The following is a 16,737-nucleotide window of genomic DNA, read 5'->3' on the forward strand; positions in this document are numbered from 1 at the left end:
GAATAAAATAAAACCTGGCAATGTTCTAATTGGAATATTACAGAAGTAATCAAAGGCTTGATTTTGGCTGCTCAGGAGTAAGATATACACACACACACACACACAGAGTATTTTGGTAAATTTTTAATTTTATTTTTTACAAACAGTTCATCTTCTATTTAAACAGTGTGTCATCTGTGCAATAACTTGTGCAATAACAATTACAGTTTATACATATTCATTGCTTAATATTAATACTCTATTCTTACTTAGTACTAATACGTCATATATCTAATTCTTATATCATTCCCAATCTTAACATTTTTAATTCTTTCCATGTTTACTATTTTTCACTAGTCTTCTTTCATTTCTATCTTCCATATTTATTGTCCAGCCATTGGTAAAATGATTCCCATATCATATAATATTCAGTCTGTTCCTTCTCTTTGATTGCTAGTGTTAGCCTATTCATTTCTGCACATTCTAATATTTTCCTAACCATATTCTCTTCAGTCGGAATTTCTTCACTTTGCCAATTTTGTGCAAATACAATTCTAGCTGTAGTTAATACATGGATAATTAAATATACATTCTCTTTACTATAATTTTCAAGTATAATCCCCAACAGAAATATTTCAGGTTTTAAATCAATATGTTGCATCTTTTCCAACCACATATATATTTTTGTCCAATATCCTTAAGCTTCTACACATGTCCACCACATATGATAATATGTTCCAGGTATCTGGTGACATTTCCAGCATTCAGCTGATTTATCTTTAAACATCCTTGCCAGTCTTGCTAGGGCAAAATGCCATCTATAAAACAACTTGTACAAATTTTCTTTGCATGCAGCTGACAATTTCTACCATTTATCTAATTCTATAGAATAACCAAATTTTTTTGCCCATGCTATCATTGTTTCCTTCACTTGTTCTTCCAATTTAATACCCAATAGGTAGTTTCAATTTTTTTAATCAATTTTCTTCTGTTCCTGTTAGTATTTTATCCAGTTCTGTCAATTCATTATAGAAACTGTCTACTTTAACACCTTTTTCATATCTAGACTGTATATGCATATATGAATACCAAATCATGTCGATCCCTTGCTCCTTTAAGTTCCAAGAGCTACACTGTTTGCCAAAGAAAATTAGGAAAGTTTCCAGTGTTCCATTTTCTATCTTAGTTCTTCAGTCAAAACACCTTGTTATCACTATGTTCTCAGATTTTCAAGGCTTTCTATGTCTTCCCCTCTCTTATATCTTCCACTTTTCACTTTTGCATGTAGGAGTAAGCTATTTGAATTACAACAATCAAGGTCAGAATTTAAAAATCATCAAATGATTCAAAGTGCAAAGAATCTTTGCATGTATTCTTTTATACAAAGAAGCAAAAGAAACTGTATATATTCATATATTCAGCTCCTGCAAGAAGATCACACAGTGTAAGTGAAAAGAAGAAAGTGTTCGTAAATGATGTGGCAATACCAGGACATAGTAGAATGGAAGACAAAGAATTGGAGTATTAAGATCTTAAAATCAAAAAGATTTTTTTTTACATTGTGGTTTTCTCAATTATTATTGTGGTCTCAATGGTTATTGGCACACTGGGTGCCATACCAAAAAAATATTGGAAAGTACTTAGAAAACATGCACATTAATAAAATTTCCATATGTCAATTATAAAAGGTCACACTGTTTGGATCCATATATATAAAATAGTAAAACTTTGTGACATCCTAGGTTTTTGGAAGAACTCAATACATATGATGGTAAACATCAGTTGAAAAACTAGCAAGAGCGATTTCACATTTTTGTGTAAATATCATCAAACATCCACATCTGTCTAACCAAGGTACTTTAAAAGGACTCGATAGGTGGATAAAAATACCAAATCCAGTTTGAATATCTAACTGACTGTATAATGATCCACAATAATAAAAATTTGCCAATATTTTAGTACTAAAAATAACTGATACATATTATATATTATATATATATTATATATATTATATATATATATATATATATATATATATATATATTTCTTAAGTTTTCGCGGGTACTTACATGTATGGCATTCAGCTTTGTTTGGGTATTTTCCCACGTCATTGTAGTTGTTCTTTTAAAGTTGTAGCAATGTTTCGGCAGAATCTCATCTGCCATCATCAGGCTTCTGTATAGTGTTCATCTGTGAGTCAGACTTTTACAGTGGTTTCAGATTTAAATTTGGGGCAGCCTATTGCTGTGCCAGAATGGTTTTTTTCTTCATCCTGATTGGTTGAGAGTCTTGGTCTGTGTTTATTGGTCTTGGAGTTTGCTGTGTTCTGCTTCTAATATCTTCTGTCTGTTTTTTTGGCTCTTTTTGTATCTTGATTGGCTGGCAACATTGTGTTACTTTATTGGAGGCCTTTAGTGCAGCTTGGCTTCGGGTAAATGGACGGCTATCATTAGTTAGGAAGCTGGGTTTTATCTGGGTGCCTGGTTGGGGTGTGTTTGAGCTGGAGGTATCAGGGGGGAGGTATCCAGCTGGGTGTGGCCAACTCAGTATCACTCACATCGAGGCATGCATCTCCTCGCCTGGCCTCTCATGACTGTGGGGATGCTGCAACAGTCGTAAGTGTGAAAAATGATCATAAGTCACTTTTTTCAGTGCCATTGTATGAATGGTTACTCAACACAAGCAAAGTACCAGCAAAGGAGGGGAAAACAACTCCAGAGAAGTTCCTGAGACAGGAAATCTAGTCCTGCCAAGAATGTAATAAGGTTTAACGGAGAGGCAGTTTCTATAAGCAACACCAGAATGTTTCCTTCCTGCCACCCTTACAGAATTAGGCCAGTAATTTCTTCTAACAACTGGTTCTCCGAACTGCTGAGAATGTTAACAACCTGTTCTAGCGAATAGGTGTGAACTGGTAGAATCCCACCCCTGGGATTCTTAGGATGTTGGGTATTTTTTGGTCTGTGCCGAAGACTGTCCTGATATTGTTTTTGTGGAGAATTTTGATGATTTTATCTGTGGTGCCTTTGATGTAGGGGAGGAGGGCGATACCATTGTACTGTTCTGTGTCTCGGTATTTTGGGGGTGTCTCCTTTAGGATTAGGTTGGTAATTGTGTTTCTCTGGAATCTGTTGGAAATTAATACGTTAGTGAGGGTGTGTAATTCTGTTCTCAGGTGGTCTTTGTCAGTTAGGCATTTGGTTCTGGAGATGAGGGTCTTGGCTATGGAGTTGATCTGTGCAGGGTGGTGATGGGATTGTGCATTTATGTAGCGGTTGGTGTGTGTTTTCTTCTGGTGGATGGTGTGTCCTAGGGAGCCATTGGATTTTTTGTAAATTAGGACGTCCAGGAAGGGAAGTTGGTTGTTGGCTTTTAAGTCCATGGTGAATTGTATTTTGGGGTGTAGGCTGTTGAGATGTCTTGGCTACGGAGTTGATCTGTGCAGGGTGGTCAAGACCCTCAAATACACACACAAGGTCCCTTCCACACAAGGCCTTTAAACTATGGTGCTGGAGAAGACTCCCTTTGACTGCAAGGCAATCAAACCAGTCAGTCCTAGAGGAGATCAACCCTGACAACTCTTTAGAAAGCCAGATCCTGAAGATGAAACTCAAATACTTTGGCCACTAATCAGAAGGAAGGACTCACTGGAGAAGAGCCTAATGCAGGGTACTATTGAGGGCAAAAGAAGAAGGGGAGGGCAGAGAATGAGGTGGTTGGATAGAGTTACTGAAGCAGTCAGTGTGAGCTTAAATGGGGATGGCAGAAGACAGGAAAGCCTGGAGAAACGTTGGCCATGGGGTTGTGCTGGGTCGGATGCGACTTCGCAACTAACAACAACAACGTATATGTCTTTGTATACAATAATGGTGCATTGGAAAATATACAAGAAATATCATTTGCCTGCAAGAAACAACAGATGAGACATTAAAATAGACTATAATTAAAAAAATGAACTAGCTGAAGGGTTCAGTAATTTTAGAATTCAGAAAGACAAGGACTTGACACATAACATTCCAGATTTAACAACTGTTAATAAGAAAGACAAAAACAAGTCTGTATATTGAACATAAAACATAGAATAAAAAAGCTGAAAGGGACCTTAGTCAAACCCCCTGCTCAAGCAGGGGACCCTATTCCATTTCAACTTCAAGAGGTCATACTGTCTAATAAAGTGTAACTGAATATTAATATATATGTTATATATGTATATATGTTATATATTAGTATATATACACCGCTCAAAAAAATAAAGGGAACACAAAAATAAGACATCCTAGATCTGAATGAATGAAATATTCTTATTAAATACTTTGTTCATTACATAGTTGAATGTGCTGACAACAAAAGCACACAAAAATTATCAATGGAAATCAAATTTAGCAACCCATGGAGGTCTGGATTTGAAGTTACACTCAAAATTAAAGTGGAAAAAAACACTACAGGCTGATCCAACTTTGATGTAATGTCCTTAAAACAAGTCAAAATGAGGCTCAGTAGTCTGTGTGGCCTCCACATGCCTGTATGACCTCCCTACAATGCCTGGGCATGCTCTTGATGAGGTGGCGGATGGTCTCCTGAGGGATCTCCTCCCACACCTGGACTAAAGCATCCCCCAACTCCTGGACAGTCTGTGGTGCAACGTGGCATTGGTGGATGGAGCGAGACATGGTGTCCCAGATGTGCTCAATTTGATTCAGGTCTGGGGAACGGGCAGGCCAGTCCATAGCATCAATGACTTCGTCTTACAGGAACTGCTGACACACTCACATGAGATCTAGCATTGTCTTGCATTAGGAGGAACCCAGGGCCAACCGCACCAGCATATGGTCTCACAAGGGGTCTGAGGATCTCATCTTGCTACCTAATGGCAGTCAGGCTATCTCTGGCGAGCACATGGAGGGCTGTGTGGCCCCCTAAAGAAATGCCACCCCACACCATTACTGACCCACTGCCAAACCGCTCATGCTAGAGGATGTTGCAGGCAGCAGAACGTTTTCCACAGCGTCTCCAGACCCTGTCACATCTGTCACATGTGCTCAGTGTGAACCTGCTTTCATCTGTGAAGAGCACAAGGCGCCAGTGGCAAATTTGCCAATCTTGGTGTTCTCTGGCAAATGCCAAATGTCCTGCACGGTGTTGGGATGTAAGCACAACCCCCACCTGTGGACATTGGGCCCTCATACCACCCTCATGGAGTCTGTTTCTGAAGGTTTGAGCAGCCACATGCACATTTATGGCCCGCTGGAGGTCGTTTTGCAGGGCTCTGGCAGTGCTCCTCCTGTCCCTCCTTGCATAAAGGCGGAGGTAGCGGTCCTGATGCTGGGTTGTTGCCTTCCTACAGCCTCCTCCATGTCTCCTGATGTACTGGCCTGTCTCTTGGTAGCGCCTCCGTGCTCTGGACATTACGCTGACAGATACAGCAAACCTTCTTGCCACAGCTCGCATTGATGTGCCATCCTGGATGAGCTGTACTACCTGAGACACTTGTGTGGGTTGTAGACTCCGTCTCATGCTACCACTAGAGTGAAAGCACCGCCAGCATTAAAAGGTGACCAAACCATCAGCCAGAAAGCATAGGAACTGAGAAGTGGTCTGTGGTCACCACCTGCAGAACCACTCCTTTATTGGGGATGTCTTGCTAACTGCCTATGCTTTCCACCTGTTGTCTATTCCATTTGCACAACAGCATGTGAAATTGATTGTCAATCAGTGTTGCTACCTAAGTGGACAGTTTGATTTCACAGAAGTGTGATTGACTTGGAGTTACATTGTGTTGTTTAAGTGTTCCCTTTATTTTTTGAGCAGTTTATATGGAGCCTTGGTGGCGCAGTGGTTAGAGTGCAGTACTGCAAGCTACTCTACTCCCACTGCAATTTGGCAGATCGAATCCCACCAGGCTCAAGGTTGACTCAGCCTTCCATCCTTCCGAGGTGGGTAAAATGAGGACCCAAATTGTTGGGGGCAATATGCTGACTCTGTAAACCGCTTTGAGAGGGCTGTAACGCACTATAAAGCAGTATGTATATAAGTCTAAGTGCTATTGCTATATGTGTTTAGGTGATCAAATCTTATTACATGAAAATATACATTGCTTAGATAAGAAAGCAGAATCTATTTCTATTTTGTTATTATGGAAGCATAAGAATTTTGCTAGAATTGATCATGATAATAACAATAATTATGTTTTTTAAAATTTTTTAATTTTACCAGCTATAGAAGGTGATAAATAATGAGTCAGCAAAAAAGCAGAAGCAAATCCAAAGTGGGATGGAAATATATCCAGTTTAGGGGTAGGTTTTTTTGTCACATTCTAGCAAAACAGAATATATCTCCAACATCTCAAATTTCAGTCATCACAACAGCAAAGACAACAAAAGTATTTTGTTGAGAGGAGTGGACTTTCATTTATACAAGTAGAAAGAAAAGGCCACTATATGCAGTAGCCAATAGGATTCACAAAGATTCACAAATTCTGGCATTAGGTGCATTTTCCAAATACTACCTAAGTTAGTGGTTCATATTTTATTAGTACTTACAGTACTCAGTGTATATTGGTTGCAAATGCCTCTACAATTCAAGTACCTATTCTAATCTACTTTGCAGAGCCATACAAGGCTGAGACAGAAAGACCAGCAAAAACTTCAATACTCTTTTAATATAACTAACTATTCTACACTTTGGAGAAGGATTGGGACATTTCAAAGACAAAATAGTCTAGCTGAGAAGGAAATATGTCTGAAATCAACTTCAATTCAGATATCATTGCATATCTTTGCAAAATTTACTAGTCTAAGGCTGATAGAAATATTATACAGCATATCACTGAGTGAAAAATAATTTTAATACCTGATTTAAAACCTCACAAAGCATATAAAAATTAGTTGTGGTAATTATTAATTTTGTCTTTTAAAAAAAATCCATAAAACTCCAAAATCAAATTGCCTGGTGCTTCATGTTAAAATTAGCATTACTGTTGTTATTATATTAGTTGTGTCCTTCTGCTTTTTCCCCTTAGCAAAGGTCAAATGAGCATGATGTTTCCTTAATAGTCAGGAAGTCTTTATTTTTAATCTTTTTTCCAGTGACTTGCTGTCACAAAATGTCAAACTTTAAGAAGTCTACATCTGTTTGAAATCAATACAAACAGCAAGGACTCAGCATATCTGAAAGCAGGACCAATTATATAGTTCTCTAAATATGGATTTGGAGCATACCTAATTTCACAAATATTGGTTGACCATTAAGCTGTGTCTAGTGGCATCTTTTCAGTAGTAGATCTAACTATGCACATACAGCAAGGACTTTATAAATACTAAATGCCTCAGGCAACATTTCAAAATGTATCTCCAAATGAGTCCCATTGAATTTATTGGATCATAGTCTCTGAATAACTGCCTATATATATATATGAGACTTCTAAGTCATTTAGGAGCTTAGCTCATACTTAAGAAAGAGCTAGAGAATTTGTCGTCTTTTATATTTTTTTAATTATTACCTTCAGCAACACCAATTAGGATTGCAATAGATGTATTGTAGTTCAACAGCATCTGGACTTCAGCTAAAAAATATATTTTCATTAAAGTTATGATCCAAAGCTACAAAGCTGCTATGGATGTTTATTGCAAAGTTAGTCCACACACAGAATTGAAGCCTCATACTCTCTACGTAATCCTCAAAATATTAGTACGACAGCTACCTTTGCTCCCTGAATCACAACCTGAAATTAAAAAAGATGTTAACATTCATGTTCATAATTAGTATGTTTTGTTTGTTTGTATATCCTATATCTTAATCATCTATCTCTCAGAAATTTTGATAATCAAAATGGGACCAATCATGTACCATCACTATTTAACCAATTTTATTCATCAAAATTAATGCTTGCAGGCCAGCTGTCTCTATGCAATTGAGTTTGTATTTCATATGCTTTCCCATGTGAATAAGAAAAATTCAAACAGAATGGAAATAGATTGCAGTTCTCAGTTCATAAATATTTTCCTTTCTCCACTGTGACTCCTACTAATCCTAAATGGTTTTAATACTGAGAATAGATGGTTCTGTCTTTCACTAAATGGGAATATCACAATTGAATATCCATTGTGTCTCTTAGTCCTATCAACCAGACTTACCCACTTAACCTTACTTCCATTAGTCATTCTATAAAATACTTTGGAATGATGTATACATTACATGGTTGTTAAAATAATGAAATTCATTTATCAACAAAGGTCATATGTGGGGAAAACAATCCTAGATGCTCCTAAATTACTTGCTGATGTTGAAAGATGTAGTAGCCATTGTCTGTTTTGTGATGATTATGTATGTTATCAACATATAACATTACCAAACTATAGAAAATATGGCACATGGATAGTCACATACACAAACACTGGGCCAGTCATTGTTAATCAAACCTAAGAAGGCAAAGGCAAGCCACTTCTAAAAAAAATGCCAGAAATCTGAAGGGACTTGTCCAAGCACTTGGAAAAGTCAACAACTAAATAAATAAATAGTTACATTTAAAGAGTAGATATGACCAGAGAAAACAACACATCAAATGGGGAACAACAAAGAGGAAAACAATGACTAGAATATGCATGTTTTGAATGTATATTTATGAATTTTACCTACACATTGAGTTTTAACACAATGATAAACAACTAACACATAGCATTCCCACTTTTCATCATATTAAAAGATAGACCAAATTAGCTTTAAATGTTTAAAAAATAACATGCACACAAATGCACACAAGTCTCTCAAGAAAATGATGCAATTAAAAAAAAGACCCTTCCAGAATATTTCTGAAGTTTAATATTATTCCTTTGTCTGAAAAGCCTTAAATGCATACTATGCTGACTATTCCTTAGTTTTAAATAACCAAGATTTGTATATTTAAAATCAAATTAATTTTTATTTTGTTTTGGGCTTTTTGGGAAGCCAATGTATTTCAGAATTTGTAATTAAGAATAATTAGTAATTAAGAGTTGGCTCTACTAAGAAAAAACTATTTTTAAGACATCACATCAACAGGGAAAATCAACAATGTGCTGTATGAAAGGACCCTCTTCTTTAAAAACAAAATTTAAAATACTGGCAGTAACTCATTCAGCTCATAGATGAACTGAACTATGATATCCATTCCTCTTGTTAATGGATTAATAGGAAATGTTATGACCTTTTATTATTATTGATCTTGTATCTTAATATAGCTTTTATTCCAATGAAAATGAGAACAACATTTACAAAAGGCTCATTGCAAAACTGCTTTTATTTATTGCCCTCATTATTTTTACAAATAATTCAAGGAAGCGAATCTATCCAACACACTTTCCTCTTCCTTTTTTCATTACAACAACCCTCTGAGGTGAATTAGACTGAGAGAGAATGACTGGCTCGAAGACACTAGCTGGTTTTCATGGCTAAGGCGGGACTTGAACTCACTTAGTCCCACTTTATAGCCTGGTACCTTAAGCCATTAGACAAAATGGATTCTCTATTGAAGTTATGTTAAACTACGCAGCATAAGATAAGGGCAAATATTTCTCAAGAATCCATATAAAATAAGAATGTGCTACTTATTGTCCTAGAAATGTTACTATGACTCATGATCCATCTTAGCATCCTCTTACTAGGTTTGGTTTGACAATTAATTTGGCTCTGAAAAGATTCCTGAAACAATGTGGAAATAAAAAGTAGATTCTACTGAATGAAAAAAAAACAGCTGGAAATGAAAAGCATTAACCATGGCAGCTAAAAATATGCTATTCACTGTGAACTGAAGAATAGCACACTATAAACTGAAAAGCAAATTCTGTAATAAAAAGTTTAATTGCAATTTAATTGATTTGTTGAACAGCAAGACTAAACAAACAGATTAACTAAAAGTTATAAAAGATACTCGGTGGCTCCCTTCAAACTTGAACAAAGAAATTTAGGAACATAAACTTTTTCCACAACTCCAGGGCTCTGATGATACATTCCTCATAACCCATAACCCTAAAATTCAAAAACTGTTTTCAAAAGCAGATCATGATCAGTCAGGGATGCAGTTAAAATAATCTTTTTTAGTGCAACCTTCTTCTTCAATCACAATTACTAGAAAAATGTTCAGACAGGAAAGACTAATACCGTACTAATCCATTCAGTTGGATCCAGAACAAATCAATTGAAATCAACAGGTTGATAATGATTAAATCTAGACACAATCAAAACCTTACTAGCATAATATTCATCTATTATACATTCAGTTCCTCTTATAACAATCTGGCATTTAGTATCTAGACATCTACAAAACTGAAATTATATACTATGTGGTATAGCAAGTCAAAAGGAGGAACAAAACGTAGTTTGAGAATGGCATGCCTTACCTTTTTTTAAAAGTCCTAATAGAAATGAATTATAAAACTGAATGAACAAATAACATGTTTTCTAATAAGGAAATGTAGAAGCAGCTCCAGGTACATTTGAAAGAGAAAATATAAGAGATCAGAAGGCCTTGGAAAATTTCAAGAAACAGACTTAATATACTATAAAATAGGCATTTTATAACAGCTCCTCTCTTGGATGCAACCTGGGTTCATCAGATCCCAACATTGTCAGCTTGGGGTGATTTAAGGCAGCCTAGAAATGTTTTAAATAACTAAATGGTAGTAAGTCTCGCCTGAATTCACTCATCATCTTATTACAGAAAGCTGCAAGAACACTGGCTGTCAATTTGCAGCCAGCTGAAACTGGCATAATTGATTTTGAAGAGAAAAAAATAGAATCTAAAAGAAATGTTGGCAATTTCACTGCAAAACATAAGAAATCCCAGAGGTTTGTTTTAAGAAGGCTAGGAATAACCCTAGGAAAAATAGGTGGGAACACATCTCTAATTATAGTAGTAACTTCTTTAGTAAGAATTGCAAACTAGGTCAGAACAGCTGGTTTTCATTCTGACTTAAATCCCCAGCTGAAAGCTGATTAGCATTCCTTGTATAAAAGACTGCACTGCAGACTGCATAAAGCACGTGGTCTCAATGTAAAATTCCAATTCACTTTTCTGGCATGTATAGCATTATACCTTAATCTTGGAAATTCTTAAATACTTGTCTATTAATACTTATCTATTAAAAAAAGCAGTATAGTATATTCTCTAACCGACATTTTTTTCATCAAATGAAATGCATAAAGGTAATACTAAAGCAAGGTAAATCCCATAATGTTCACTCTGAGTATATAGGGTTAGGGTTACAAGTTAGAACATGTGACTATGAACTTTTGTAACCATCTTTATTGTGAGCAGATTGCCAAACTTTTACAGATTACAGGCACACTGCAATGGCTGCAGCTTCATGAAGAGATAGTAAGTCCCCCATTAACTTTGAACAGCCACTAAACAAGTGATTGTAACACAAAGACTAACCCATAAGGTGGGTTTTTTTTGGGGGGGGGGAATTGTCAGCTTCATTTTCTTCTGCAAAACTGTGGTCTTTTATATTTGTGCTTTTCTCATCTAAGTAGAAAAAATACAACTCAAGAAGGCCTTTATATAATTCAAAGACCTAAAACAGTCTTTCCCACCTGGTTGATATCATACATTACCATTCACATCATCCACTGCCTTGATATAACAGAAATTATTTTTGGCAAAGATATAGTTAGACACAGTTGACCTAAAATATATAGAAAGTCTTCTTTCAGAGTATGGGAAACTATCCTGATGTTGATATCCACTGTAAAAAGTGATTTGATTTGAAAGAATACAACATCAAGAGGACATACTATTCTTTTGTTAAGAGGCTATGACCTGTAGGCTACAATGATTATTAAAATAATTCTTCATCGTTGCCACTTTATTGGAATCATTTTCAGACTACCTCTTAAAGAATTTTTAGGACAGTGAGAATTTGTCAAATCCCTCATCCAAATACCTAATAAAGGCATTGTACAGAACCCAGAAGTGACCTCAAAGGAGTCCTATTTGGTAATTTGTTTTATTTGTTATTGTCTTGGAGAATGATCTTCATAAAAAAATATAGAGCCATATTAAGATAGCATTCCCAATTCTCAAGCTTACATAACAGTACACAAAGAAATATTATCTTAAATTTTCTTTTAATATCAAGACATATTATGGTGCTCCCACCTAGATAAATGTCTTTTAGCTTTAAAAGAAATTTCATAGCAATTTACATCACACAAAAATAATTTTTTAAATATTTTTTAAAATTACCTCATTTATATTCCATATATAAATGTGGAATCATATTCCATATGGTAATGTATAATAACCAAAATAATTAAAACAATACAGAAATATTAATTCTTCAAACAGTAAGACCTATAAGAGATTGTGGATAACGAATGGAAAACTGAATGGATATAACAAAACTTTTTTCACAAATGGCAATTATAAATCATTCAAGAGATTTCTCTTTTTAATTAATTACCCATCAATAACGAACTTTCAAGATATGGTAGACCACTTCTGAAATATTGCCAAGCAAACTTCAAGGTCTTGTCCCCCACAAATATATATACTGATGACAGATTTTGTATACCCTTCTGAATATATCTTGAAGTTTTCCTAAGGTCAGGAACAGAACTTTGGGGATTTCCATGGTGACACAGTGATGGCACAGTAGTTAGGATGCAGTATTTCTGCCAACTGCTAACAGTTCAATTCCCTCCAACTCAATGTTGACACAGCTTTCCATCCTTCCGAGGTTGGTAAAATGAGGATCCAGATTGTAGGGGATAATATGCTGACTCTGTAAACCGCTCAGAGAGTGCTGTAAAGCACTGTGAATTGGCATATAAATCTAAATACTATTGCTATTTCTGGTAGATGCATTCCAGGATTACCATTATACTTATTATTTTAAGGGTTAGCCAAATGTTGATCAATTCCATATTCCAAGTTCAGATAATTTCTCATTTGCCACTCTAATATGGTAGAATTAACATTAACATTTAAAATTGGTAACAACATTTAAAATTGGTAACAACAGTTGCAAAACAAACAGCAGGATATAGCCAAAAGATTGCCAATAGATTAGACATGTTAACAAAAGTAAAGTCCATTTTCTTAAAGTAAGCATTTATAAAAGTAGTTCGACTTTTTCAAATCTTTTAAAAATATGCTTAACTCTAATCTCTTCCAAAAGTTGCTAACATTAAACAGGAGGCCATATTTTCAGAATGTGTCTGTCAACTTCCTACTGATGTCAAAGGACAGATTTGTTTTTAAAAATGTCATTACAAACAGCTGGTATTCCATCTGGACCTGGGGACTTATGGCTGAGGCATCATATTGTAGCGGCATGGAGGAACGGCTCTCCATCCTACACGTCCAAAAGTCCGCATCTGGTAGCTTGTAGAGGCGAAGTCAGATCCTGGAGGGGATGACGATAGAGAGGAGAAAACCCTAGGGCATCGAGGGAGATCCGTGACTCCCAGATCCTGCAGGGGAAAGTCCCAAAAACCAGCGTGGAAGAGATTGGTCTTTGTGACTCGATCCGAAGAAACGGCAGCCCAGCAGACTTGAGACGGAAGCGAAGAGTGTAAGCAGTGTGGCATAGTTTTGAAAAGTGGATTGAAAAGGGAGACCGATGAAAGAAACAAGACTCTGAAAATTAAATGACAACAGCGTGGTGAATTTGACAGGTAATAGACCAGGATGGAGAGAGAAGAAAAGACGCCTTTTGTATGATTTCCTTACTTTTTCTTGGGGAGATCTAGAGAGAAGGGCTTTGAGACATTCTGACTGAGATATTTTGATTGTCTTTTGCTGTTTTGGACAGAGACTGGGACAGAGTGAATGTAATAAGAAGTGAAAGTGGTGACTTGCATTTAGACTGACTTTGTACCTTGAGAGAAGGGAAGACATCTTGAAAAAGAAAGAAGAAAGAAGACAGCTGAGAAAAGAAGACTGGGATTCTGTGACTAACTTATTAAAAAAAAGAAAGTACAAATAAGATTACAATTTGATACATAGTTTATTTAAAATTTATCCAAAATTGGGTACTTGTAAATTAGATACTTACAAAGAAGGGATTAATTTATAAAAACTAAATCTTAAAGAAAATAAGGGTTTACCATTGTTGATTAATTGCTAACTAGTTGATTACTTGATCCTATTCTATCTAACTAATTAAGGAATTTTTTATTTTTACTTATGAAATGTTGATTGTTAGAATGGTTTTGAACATAGATCTTACATTATAGAATAGAAAAATAATTGTAAAAGTATATCAGAAAATATTTACTCACTACTAGTATTCTAATTTATTTAAGGAAATAGTGAATATTGCTTATTAGTAATTGTTTGTTAGAACAAACTTGAAGATTGTAGAACTGAAAGGTAGACTGTAGAACTGAAAGGTAGTTATAAAATTACATTAGTTAGTATTTATTGTTAACTATTACAAATTTATGCAGCTCTCTCCAAGCTATATACAGGAAAAAGAGTGAATCAAGAAGATAGAACCCAGAAGAAAGTAGAAACAAAGAAGCAGTTCTTAGATATATCTGTGAATGGTAGATTGGAAAGACCTTCTGAGTGTCCTGAGAATGACAACAACAACAACAACAACAAAAACTGCAAAGAAGATGACAACAAGTATACCTTCGCCTGCAGGACAAAGATCCTTATATACAATGTTGGGAGCAGAAAAATCAACACCTACTCCAACATTACAAGCAATACAGTCATCCCTCATAATGATGCAAGAAATGATGGTAAGAACACAAGAACTTATAGCCAGAAACCACGAAGAACTGAAAAGTGAGATGAAAAATGATATTGCAGAAGTGAAAGCAGACATCCACAAATTGGATGATAAATTCGGAGCAATTCAAAAGACAGTAGTGAGAAATGAACAGAAACTGATAAATATGGAACTTAGAATGGAGAATGTAGAGAAGAAACTTGAACATACTGAACAAAACTGGAAAGTCCTTTATTGTGAACTCCAAGAGGCAGTGGCCCACCTAGCACTAGATTCCAGAATATTGTAGAGGAAAAGAAAGAAGACCTACAATCTCTAATGGCAGAGCTAATTGTGGAAGCCCTCCAGAAAGACAAGACAGAGATTATGAATGATTTGGATGAGGTTTACTGGGTGCAAACACATTATGCACATAGACATAAGCTACCAAGGGAGGTACATGTACGCTTTGTGAAGAGAACCACTACCGTGTTTCTCCAACAATACGGCCTCTCCCAATAGGAAGTCCCAGCATGTTTTATAGGCATAAAATCAAATTAAGCCCCTCCCCCCCCAATGAAGGCCTATATTAAACATGCAAAATGGAGGGGAATGGTGGGGGGGCTTGCCGTTAGGAAGTACTTTTGTTGCATACCAGGATATGGTGCTGCCTGCCTTGACTTCGGCGTTGGTGGGGCACTTCGTATCGGGAGACCTTCCGCCACCATTGCTTTCCCTTCGCCCTGTGCTGCCACGGCGTTTAGAGAAACACCGCGGCATTTGGCGCAGCCATGTGTGACCAGCCAGGGCTTCTCCCTGCAACCAGAGCCTGGCAGAGACACTCGGCTTCAGGTACTCCTGTCGCTGCCTTCCCTTCACCTTCGAAGGCAAAGCCAATTCTTTTAAAAACGACGCCCTACTACCAGTACGACAAAGCCTTCCCTTCCCGAGAGGGCAGCCCAACCCCACATGGGGAGCGAATCTCCCAGGGCCGCAGCGCAGGATCGCCCACCCCAGGAGAAGTGCCCAGCTGCCATTCCTGCCTGGCGCCGGGCAGAGCGCGAAGAGCTTTGCCTGGGGTGCCCAGCGAAACTGACAGGCGGGCCCTCCTGCCCAGTGGCAGAGCTCTCGCCAAGGCAGCAAGCGCCTCCCCACCGGGCCCTCTGGTCATCCCGTCAGGGCCATGCCAGAGCCATGCGGGCCAGGCAGAGCCCGGAAAGCAAGCCGTGGGTGCGCGCCCGCCTGCCAAGCGAAAGAGCCGGGCTGACCCGAGCTTGGCTTCCTTCCCAAGCCCTTCTAGCCCAAACCCGAAGGGGCCACTGGGAGAGGCCGCCCGAGGCAGTGATAGCACCCACCCATCCATGGACAGGGAGGCAAGGCAGAGCCGTGTCCTGCTATGAGCTGAGCCCTGCCGAGTGAGTGCCTCTGCCCGATGCCCATGCCGCTTCAGCGTTTGGAGCTGCCGGTGCATTTGGAGATGCGTGGGGGTGGGGACTGGCTGGGTGAGGGGTGGAAAGGATGGGCGGCTTTGGGTTCTCTTCGCCGGACCCACTGGCCAGGGAAGCAGCGCTGCCGTCGCCTCGCCTACAGTAGATGATAAGGAAATAGAATAGAACAGAAACAACGGGAAGAGGAAGAAAACAACCGATTGAAGAGAGAATTGAGAACAAGAGCAGTAGAGTACCAGCAATAAAATGGATGGAGGGATCACCCTTCTATCGCTTAATATAAATGGACTTAATTTGCCATCTAAAAGGAAACAAATGTTCAGAAAACTCATAAACCAAAATGCAGATATTACATGTCTACAGGAAGTACATATTTCAAAACAATATGGACACTTATTAGAAGTAACCAAATTGGGTAAATTACATTCGGCCCTGATAAATCTAAAGAAGAGAGGTGTTGCGGTGTATGTCAAGAACTGGTTAAATCCAAAGTTAGTATACAATGATGAAGATGGAAGGATATTTCTTATAGAAATAACAATAGAACAAAGGAAGATATTATTGGCAGTAATCTATGCTCCAAATACCAGTCAAAAGGAATTTTATTACAAACT

The sequence above is a fragment of the Notechis scutatus genome, chromosome Z (assembly GCF_049901735.1).
Source record: "Notechis scutatus isolate UNSWTSFEM ecotype Mainland chromosome Z, rNotScu1.2, whole genome shotgun sequence".
NCBI classification, from domain to species: domain Eukaryota; kingdom Metazoa; phylum Chordata; class Lepidosauria; order Squamata; family Elapidae; genus Notechis; species Notechis scutatus.